Raw genomic sequence first — 10,839 nt, 5'->3', positions numbered from 1 at the left:
CTTGCAATAGGAAAACCAGGATAATTTCTAGACTTCTTCAGGGACCAGTTTGCCCACTTTTATTCATGAGGTAATGAAAACAAACCTTCCCACTCTATAGCTCCTAATGCTCTTTCTGTATTGGTAGCCTATTTTTCTGCTTAAGGACAGGGAGGGACTATTGAGTCACACACAATTTCGTGCCCTCCTCCTCTCATTTAAATATTAATATGATGAATTCTTACTAGAGTAACAGCTGTGCACGACTCATATCACAGCAACATAACCTTCCTCTCCTCATCGGAGCACAGCTATTCCTGACTCGCATTTTCTGATCGACCTTCTCACTTCTTCTGGATGACTTTTTAAAAATTATTTTGTTAGTTCTGGTGTGGTATCATTAGGATAATTGTTTGTTCTGTTCTTTCTGCTTAAATATTAATGATACTGAGGAAGTCAAAAGATAGCTTCAGTAATGGTAAGTTAAATGTCTGTGTGTATCCTCCTGTGAGATCTGTTTGTTTAGAGAGAAAGAAGTATAAAGGATTAAGATCAATCTTTCTAACTAACACTTAAAAACATCTCTCCGTCTTTGAGAATTATCAAAATAATAATATATTGTCTTTTATATAAATAAAATCATCGTATATTCGTCAGCTAGTGTCTCTAGATAATTCAGAGGAACACCTAACATTGTACCTAGAAGTATTAATGCATTGCATTCTCTGTAGATAAAGTATTGTAAGAGAGACTGCTAATAAAATCATGAGACAACTCTGTATAGACTGTTGAAAATAAATGTTTGGCATCAAACAAAGAAGGGGAAGGAATATGAAGGAAAGATAAAACACCATGAGTTAGCTCAATATGATTGGAAATACCAAGGTAAAGGATTCCCAGGCACATTTGGAAATGTTAGTAGATGTTAAGTTTTGTGGGTAAAGGTCCTCCTCTGCTGAGCACCTTTTGCATGGTTCTTGTGTTTGTGCATGTGTGTGTGTGGTTTACAAACCCACAGGTTTTTTCTCCTTGAAAATGTCGCTCCTTGGAGTACTTTCATGCCGCAGAAGGGGCGGCTGGGTTTGTTGGTTTCTGGACCACTGTTGTGGAGAACCTAATGCCAGCAGGAGTGTGTAGAAATCAGGTTTACTGGACTTGCTCAATTGCTCATATGTAGCATTGGGTGAAACTTTTAACTCTCTGCTCTTGTTACTTAGGGAGAAAAAAAAATCTGAAATGCTCTTACAAAGATTTTAAAATGAAAAGTCCATATTTTGATTTGAATTTTTTCATTTTAAAATTTTGGTTTAGTAAATCAGTTTTTTTAAAGTCAAACAAAATGCTTTCCGTTTGAATAAAATATTGTTTTATTGCTTTGTTGGGGTTTATTAAATAGCTCATAAATACAAAGGGGAACCTAAAAAATTAATCCCAATTTATAAACGATGCCCTTCTTTTCCCACTCCTGAAGAAATCAGTAGAAACTTTTTTCCCAATCATTAGCCTTACCAGCGAGGAGAGAAAGGGAGGCGGGAGGCTTCTACTGCCTGAGAACTCTTCCCATTCAAAATCAGTGTCTAACCCCACGCCTGGTTAGGGGTTGGGAAAAAAGAGTGAAAAGAGAGTACTGCGAAACGTGTTTCTAAGTCATTGACTGCTCTGATGTAATGCTAAAAGTAGTGCTGCTACTTCCTGAATAATTTTTCCACTCTGCTTTTTTCTGAACAAGTACTTAGTGGAAACAAAGAGCCCGATCCTGACTGTTTGCAATTCCCACTGTAGTCAACAAGAGTAAACTCATGCATTGAGACATGCTCAGTACCACCTATATACATACATATATATATATATATATATTATGTTGGGGATTTTTCCCTCTGTGTTCTGTTCCTCCTAAAGTTTGTGGGAGTTGGAAATTATTTTTTTTTCTCAATTTGCCATTCACATCCGGGATTTTTTAATTCTTGTGCAGGTTACTGTATTGCAAATTATTTGACAAAAATGCTGCTTTTATAAAAAGCCTTGATAAACTTGTAGCATATCCCCCAGATAAAAATCTCATTTCAAACAGTCCCTTCAGATTATTATCTGCAGTGATTGTGAATGAACCTTGTAGCAATCTCATAACAGCTGTCCTCGTGGACGGAAGAGAAACCTGCTGTCAGAACTACAAATAATTTACGTAACCCAATTTAAAGCTCTAACAAAATGTTCCCTTGTTAAGAGGATTGTTATACTTAACATGCGAGATGAAAATACTTTCTGAAGGTCAGGAATGCACAGAAGATAGATTAGATCTCTCGAAAAGACAAAAAATAGTTTTTTACCACAAATTTTTCCTCTGTCAGACATTCAACTTGGCATTCTCAGAAGCTTATATAAGCACGGCTTTATTCCTGCAAATGCTGTGTTTGCTCTGCAGAGGGAGAGGAGCCTCAGAGCTCCAGCTCTGCACACGGAAAAATATAACTGAAGGTAGACTGGGGACTCGGGCTATTTTTTGCCACCACCAGCAGCATAAATGAAAGTTTGTTTTAAAGAACACAAGGGTAGATTCAGGGATGTATTTCCTAGATTGTGCCTGCTGCAGCTGCCAGCGTTATGCTGAGGGATGCCAGGCAGTTTGTGTACCTGCTGCAGGTGAGACAGCCACCCCGCAGCGGTGGGTGCCCAGCAGCCAGCGTGGGGCCAGCCCGGCCGAGGTCCCACTGGGGGTGGCAGCAGGGGAGTGGGTGGGCTTGCTGATGCGCTGCGGCGTTAACCCATGCGAGCAGGAATGGTGGGACTGAGCTGTCCCTTTTTGAGGTCTTCTGCTCATGACCATAGCTTGGTAAAGGTCCTGGGAACCAACCTGTCTGCTGCTGAATGACAGAGGGGTGGGACAGACTCTGCTGAAGCTGGAGACGGGGGCTCCGAGAAGTACATCTACCAGGCAAGGTATCAGGGCACTGAGTCGTGCACTCCTGGTGTTCAGTGACCTGGTTTCTTATGCTCAGTTGGGAGTTAATGCTGTCTTCGTAAAACTGTCAAACAGAGCCACAAAACCTGAATTTGACATGTTGGAAAACAGCTTTGTGAGATCCAGCTTTTCATAATAGGATCTGGGAGGTGGAGCAGGTCTTCAAATGCTTTTCACATAGGATACAGTGGAAATAAAAAGAAATTACAGCCTCTGTAACCATCAGAAAGTCAGGCTAATGTTGCTGTTGTCCCCATCACATGTGGTTTCTGTCCACCCCTCCAACCAGCCAAAACCTGAGATTACAGAGAAGCTGATGATGGAGATTATTTAAACGCTTATCTCCTCACCTCCTTCATTGTTGCATTTCCCTAAGTCCTGGGGTTCCTCCCTGTAACCCCGGGTCTCCTGGCTGCCCCGCAGCCCCGCTCAGGGCAGCTGCAGTGAGGGGGCACGGGGTCTGTGCCCAGGACGCAGGGGAAGCAGCAGGGTTTGGGTGGTAGGAGAGGCTGCGTGACTGTGCATCGGAGCAAAAAAATAAGAAGAAACTTTGTCCCGGAGAGTTGGATATTTTCTTACAGGAAATGTCCTCTTGCTTTCCACTGCTGAGAGCTTTTTCCCAAAATACCTTTGCGAAGGGGAAGAGAAGCTTGAATAGGGTCCTCCGCATCCCAGCAGCGAGTGCCCAGTGCCCCTGTGGGGCTTCCCTGTGCCCCCCCAGCAACCTCTCACCGACCCACGGGGACGACACTGACGGGGCCATATCTTTCTCAGAAACTCTCTGGTCCACTTTTTTTTCCTCCCTAATGCATTCCTGTGTAGGAAGACCCTTTTACCACCACCTTCCCCAACAGCTACCAGCTTTCCAGTCCCAGGGATGTCAGAAGAAGGCTGCCTGGAGAGGTGACACAGCCCGCGTTAGCTTTCTGGGTACCTTCTGCTGGGGGAGAAGAAGGTGTGAATGTGCCTGTTCCTCTGCCCAGGCAGAGGAGTGGTGATGGAGAGAGGCTGTATGTGCGGGGAGCAGGGACATAGCAAAGCAGAACGTGGCACTTGCAGCCCCTTGGTGGCTCAGGCAAGGCTGGGAAGCTCTCGTGTTGGGATTGCCTTCGTCTCAGTGCTTGCCTCTGTTTCGATAGACCATGACTTTGCTGACAGCTAATTCTTTGGATGGAAACATTTTTGTGCCAGGTATAGTTCCAAATTTGAACTTTGCTGGAACGTTTAGCTCAAGTATTTTGTCATTTTACAAGAACCGGGCTGGAGGAGAGCACTGATTTTGCCCTACTTAAAAACAGGCAAACAAAAAAAAGTTTTTAAAAGGCTCTTGCCTGTTCCAGAAGAGGAGGGCGCTCTTGAAATCCAGAATCAAAGATGCGTGTTTTATCTTTGTGGAATATGTCTTGATGTCTATGAACTGGAGACCTCAGGTTTTGCAGACTGGATAGATGTGGTAAATTCCCATGCTGTCTGTTGGTCCTGGGTGTGCTCCCACCCAGTCAACTTCTGAACAGAAATTTTCCTGTGACTGCATCCACGGGCTGTTGCAGGCTGTGTTGGGTTTCGGCAGCTTAATTGAATGTTTCTCCCATGCAGTGCTTTTAGTGGCTCCTGTTGGCTCCAGTTAAGCTGGAGGTAGCTACCTGACTCATGTGTGGAAGAAACAAGGACCAAATAGGTAGGAAATTTTTAAGGAGTAGGTTGGGAGAAAAAGCTTATAAAAATGAGACTTGAATTGGAAAGGAGGAAAAAAAATAGAAACTGAGAAATGGGAGGAGACTTGGAGAAACTCAGTGAGCAGCTGAGAGGGAACGGAAACGCTGGTGTGGAGGGTGTGCAAACACAGCTACTCGGGGTGTACAAGCACAGCTACTCGGGGACTTCTGGTGCTGCGGAAAATCAGAACTGCCTGGCCAAAGCCTAGAATAACTTGCAAAAACTGAGAATTCAGAGCTTTGGTGATCTGCAGTTGGTGCAAGAAGTACCAATCACTTTGAAAAGTGAGTTGAAAAGTTGAACAGTGGAATAAAGTACCAATCCCTTCCAAAATTCAGTTCTAGCAATCTTAAATTGTGCATCTGCTATTAAGGGCTACTGTGACCTTGATCTTTGTGACTCAGTTCAGGAAAGTGGAAATGATAATATCCTGACATTCTTGCAGATTGTAGAAATTAATTTAATGGGTATTTGCAGAGCCCTTAAACCCTGGTGGGTCCTCAGACCAGGGCAATATGTGATGAATAACACATAGCACAGTACGCTGATTTTATTTTTTCTTGGTATCCAAGTACTGGTAATCAGGTGAGCACTATCTGTCTTGTGCAATGAATGAAGCAGAGCACTGAGCACTTGTGAGGAGAAGAAGGATTACACAGCAGTAAAGCTGTGTCAGAGCAGATAGAGCTTGTTCTGATTGCTGTGATTGTCATGTCACATGGAGTTCCCTTCAAAGGTCAGAAAAGTTTACTAGCTGACATTAAGGCCCATATTCCCATGTTCTCCTGCTATCTGAAACGTTAGAGCAATCAGGAAAATAAATCTTCTTGTTCCTCTGTGTGAAAAGGTTCAAAAGTTCCCATTACCACCCTGCTGTTTCACTTGATTTCAGCGGTTACTGCAGGTTCTTGGTTGAAGTTTTCCTACTTGACAACAGCCTGTTCAGGCCTTGCCACTGATTTACCATTGCCTAGCAATGATTACATTTGTATTGTTTACTAACAAATATCATTGGACCTAGGATGATAAACATGGGGTACAGAGTACTTTGATCACAAATTGTACATGTAGTCCTTGAATCATTTTTTACTACAAGGAAGTGAATTGCCTTAATCATTTAAATGGGGATATTATCACAAACCATAATAACCTCACTTTAGTCTGTACTTCTAGGAAGTATTTAGATAGTCCACGCAGCTGTGGAAGTACCAGCTTAGGTCGTCTGTCGTGGAAAAATAAACAGCTGACACCTCGAAACCTTTGCTGGGTTGAAGGGAAAACCACCAACTTGGTTTTGATGAATATTGCACTGTCTTGTGAAGTCTTTGTGAAGTGTCTCCAACAGACAGGCTTGAGTGTTAAGTCCTCCCTGGAGTTGCCCTTGGAGCAGGATGGTTTGGGCAGCAGTAATGAGACTCCTAGTCCAGCCCTGGCAGGATGGTTCGACTCTGAAAGCAAGGGCTGAAAATCATGTCCATCCTTGATTTCTGGGACATGCCTTTTCCAAGACAGTCTGTAGCTAGAGAGGCTGTCTGTCCTGGAAAAGTTAATAGCAAGGAAAAGCTGAGAGGTTTGTGAGCTGCAGTCTTACCCCTCTGGGCCACCACTTCAAGACACAGACTAGCAGGAAGAGTTTGCCCACTGTTGTCTGGTGGCCGAAGCCTGATTCTTCATTGCTTTGGGTGGCCAAGTGAGATCTCCCACTGCACAGCCTGACCTTGTCACAAATAGTCTCCTGCTACTGGACACGAGTGAATGGATTTGTGCACCTGACTTCTGTGATAATGGATGCAAGGGAACAGAAAGTCTTTCAGCTGGTTTGTGGTGCCGTGAGCCACTGGGGACATCAGATGACAGATAGGAAGCACATGGCAGCTCTTGCTGTCATCCAGGGCAATGCTGGAGTAGGTCATGGAGCACACATGAACACTATGATTAGGTCGGAGTCTGTTGAATTGCAGCAGTCATGAGAATTAAGTATTGCAATTAGAGTTGGTCCAAAGGTTGAAACTCCTCTTCTTTGAATCATCTCGATTGCTTTTGTTTTGGGAGTGTCCAGATTAAACAATAAGAAGAAATTCAAGATAATGGTTAGCAACTTTTTTTGTTTACTAAAACAGGCTTATCAGCAAATGATTTTATTTTATCAGCAAATGATTTTATTTTAACTGAGGCTTAAATGGTTCTGCAGTGTTTCATAAAACACAGAGAATGAGGGAGGAATACCTTTTCCCTTGTCACGAAATATAGCTTTAGATGTATGTGGTATCTCTTCAGTTTTGGTTTAACGGCTTTTGACCGAATGCAATTGAAAACTGTTCAGAGATATACTGGAGATAAGAGAATGCTGATGCACTAAAAAGCAGAAGGTTTCTCTACCTCTTTAATCTTTCTTAGTTCCAGCTCACTTGCAAAGTAAATCTCGCTATTCAGATCATGAAAGAACCTCTAAGCTTAACTATACAGTGAAATGTTTACCTATACGAGATAACTTTCTGGTTTTAGGACTGCTTCTCAGTGATTTCTCAGCACCAGGGTATGCTATGGAGGTATTTCTGAAAAGCAGTCTGTGTGAGCCCTGTACAAGAAGAGCGGGTCTCTGTGGCGGACGCTATCCAGTGGTGCAGTGAATAGGCACGTGAGACGCATTTCCTCATAGGTCAAGAAGCAAAAAAGATACACAGGATTTCCTTCCAAGTGCAGAAAAGGATGAAGTCTGGGTTTGCAATTTTAGGGTTTTTTTTTATGCTTGTGGTTATTAAGGACAGTTGGATCTCATGCACTGGACCCCTCATTGAGCTCTGCAAAGGCTGACAGCCTTGTCCACCTTCTCTTGTACCCCTCTCTCCTGCACACACACAGTGTGTGAACACCCACTAACAAGTGGATTTACTTTTATGTCCTGGAACGCATACATGGACAGATGTATTCCGTTTCTGCTTACACAGCCTTTAACTGAGAAAGTTTGGGATGGCTCAGTTTCAGCACTGTCACACCTCTAATAGAGGTAATAAATCTTATGTTTCCAAAACAACAAAGAAATCAGTCAGATTTAATGTCTTTAATGCAAAAAAAAAAAAAAAAATCAAATTCTTCTTTAGACGTACGGAAATTTAGATCATGGGTAAAATCAGTTACTCAGTACAAAAGCTTAAAAAATGTGTCACGTATTATTTACTCCTTTCATAGGTAGGAGCGCTTCTAGGCTGTTCTGTCTGTCATGGGAACACATAACTTACAAATGATGGGTAGAAACCATGAACTCCTGAAAGCAGGATGCCTCTGAGGTATGGTCGCGAGAAGGATCAAATATGCAATTCTCTGTTAAAGCAAAATCCCAGCAGAAGCCTGAGGCTAGCCTCCCCGATGCTGAGTCTGTGGGAGAAAGCGCTGTGGGTGGTTATGACGATGCCCCTGTGCAGAGGAGTGGTGTGCTTACACACCCTTGCACTTCTAGTGCCCAATGCAGAAAGGAGACCGGCCCGTGGCTGCTTTGAGGCCAACTCTTCCAGCTCCCCGCAATGCTTAACTGCAACGTGGGAACGCAGAGGACTCATATGCATCGCTCTCTGGACTGATTAATTCAAAAAGCACGTCTGCTGGGGAGGTACGCTATCTATTTCTCACTAATAGTTGTAGTCTTCCATGTATAGCACGCTGTTCAGTCATCAGCGGTGTGGAAGTGTGGTGAGGAGTGGGCTGAGAGGTTCTTGCTGCTGTTAGAAGCAACTTAGTAGTGGGGGAGAAGACTGGCGTCACTGCGTTGAAGTTAAATCTGTTGAGAGTTTTGCCATGGACTTAAGAGAGCTGAGCATTTGCCTCTATTCCAAATAAAGCATTTCTTTGGGGCTAAATTACTGGGTTTTATCTTCATGGAAGCTGATAGAAACAAAATGAGACAGTGAGTTGATTCTGCATTCTGTGTTGCTATTGCAAAGAGGAACAGATAGTTCTTGGGATCAGATGAATAGATACAGATTAACCTCTAAGCAGCTATTATTGGAGCCCATTTAAGTAGTTTCAGTTGGAAGAGCCTTTGCTGAAGCTGATGGGAAATGCCAGGGTAAGAAGATGATCCCAGTGTCTGGCACCAGTTGGGTCTGGAGAACCTCCAATGCCTGTGTTGGCATTTATAGCTGTTAGGAGGGGAAAGCTCCTCCTCGAGAGTAAAAGACAAAGCAGCAAATTAGACAATTCTGGTCAGTTTTTCCTCTTCAAAGGAAAATTTAATTTTCCTGGTTTTCATTGTAGTATAGTTGCAAGCAAATAGACTTTTTGCTTGAGCTGTAATAAGATAGAGAACTTCTGTTTCATAAGCCTGATACCCTCTGCAGTAAATGATGCTTCTGTGCATTATTTGTTTTTTCCCGGTGTAGTAGTCAGTGGTGCGAGTCCCTCTCTCTGAGCACTTCAGACAGTTGCCCTCTGTGGAGAGGTCTGAGATCTTGCATCATTTCCTGTCATCTGTCCAAAGCTATTTATAAAATGTCTGCTGATTCTGGCACATAGGCAAAACCCAGTTTTCATGAGAAAACAAATAGTTTGGAAATGTACTGCCTCCCAGCAAGTGTCTCGAAACTGTTGAGAAAACCTGGAATGTCCTAGACAATCTTAATGAAAGCTAAGATACAATGCGGTTGGGGAATACGGGGAATTGAATAGTCCCATATATTTGTAGTGGAAATCTTTAGAAATAGATGGTGCACTGAGAAAAAGTTACAGAGTATTAAGGGGGAGGAGGTGGTTCCAAAATTTATTTGTTAGCAAAATAAAAACTTTGGGTTTTGATGTCTTAAGAGATAACAAAAGTGACTCAAGGTAGCTTTTGCAATGCTGAATATTTGCCATATAATTTGATGGTAGATGTTCTATAAAAAGTTTCTACTTTTCAATATTTCTTAGGTTTTCCAACTCTTTAGCTTCAGACTGACTGGGGTGGGGGTCTGGGAGGGACAGTAGGAGGCATTGAGCGAAGCAGCATGCTTCGCAGTCAATCTCCTGTTTATGATAAGTGCTATTTTGGGAATCCTGAAAAAAGCCTGTTGGCCCCAGACAAAATGCACCCTGAGCAACAGCACTCACATCGGCTTCCCCCTGGCCTGCCCTGACCCTGCCGGCACCGTGCTTTTTGCCTCTTTAGCCAGCCTATATGCTGCTTGCTTGTGAAACAGCTGCACTGTGAGCTCTGGGCGTGTCGGAGACCACTGTGTGCAGGGCAAAGCGAAGGGAGGATGGCCTTTGCCTGAGCAGTCACAAAGACAGGATTTCTGAATGTGTCTCACAACCCAGCTTGGTTCACCCTGCTTTCACAAACCACCATAAGAAGTACCACAGTGCCACAGGTGGCCTAGGTGGGACTGGGGGCCATGTCCCACTCATGAAGGCCTCTACAGGGCACAAATTTAAGTAGCAGTAGAGGTCTGAGACTCTTCCGCTATGACCGATTAATATTGCTTTCCCAACCCCCAAGTTTCTCGTGGCAGCAACGGATCATCTTCTTGATGCTGACAAAGATTCACTTCTGGCCATGCCGTTCATATGTAGTTTATGGCAAAATAATATTTGAAAGTGTTTGAAACACCTCAACTCACTGCACCTCCCTTCTCCCCTTGTAAGCTTGTAAATAACATTTGTTGCTATTTGATATGTAAAAGTTGTGTAGCCTCAGGCTGCTAAAGCAGTGTATTAGCTGATGCCAATGTATTTGTATTGAGCTTTGGCCCCTGTAAATGTATTTCAAGAGGATTCTGGTGTTGGTGAAAATGTTAGCGAATGTTAGTCCGATTTTTTTTTTTGCTCTGTAAATGACAAGCACTGCAGCACCAGCTGTATTTACAATTGCACAGCAGAGGCTTTATGCAATAGCAATCAGTGCTGCATGTAGGAAGGTTTACTGTTCTATAGGAATGAACAAGAACAGTTCTACATAGCAATATATATAGTTCTGCAATTAACTGCAATAGTTCTACAAAAACATGTAATTGTTCTACATAAATCCATCATCAGGCCTTTATAACTTCTGCTCAAGAGCTGACGTATTTTCCAGTAGGGATCCAAAACCAAATGCATTTTTTGCTGAAAGCACCCTGCCCTGCTTTCAGGGCATCTCTCCACATTGGAGTACTCAAGGTATTACAGACATTTAAATCATATCTGTACAGTAATGCGCTGTCTACAAGTCTAGC

The 10,839-nt window shown here is 43.1% G+C and overlaps 1 protein-coding gene across 1 annotated transcript in view; it reads left to right on the top strand.

Annotated features, from left to right (window-relative positions):
• Positions 1-341: 341 nt before the first annotated feature.
• The window catches only part of MAPK6 (mitogen-activated protein kinase 6), a 31,413-nt gene continuing 20,915 nt past the window's right edge, over positions 342-10,839 (top strand). The window contains exon 1 of the mRNA XM_082322545.1: positions 342-457. The gene's annotated coding sequence lies outside the window, so the exon portion shown is untranslated. The remainder of the gene's footprint in view (positions 458-10,839) is intronic.

Source organism: Platalea leucorodia (assembly GCF_965183815.1).
Source record: "Platalea leucorodia genome assembly, chromosome: 9".
NCBI classification, from domain to species: domain Eukaryota; kingdom Metazoa; phylum Chordata; class Aves; order Pelecaniformes; family Threskiornithidae; genus Platalea; species Platalea leucorodia.
This window is presented reverse-complemented; position numbering and strand designations above follow the sequence as displayed.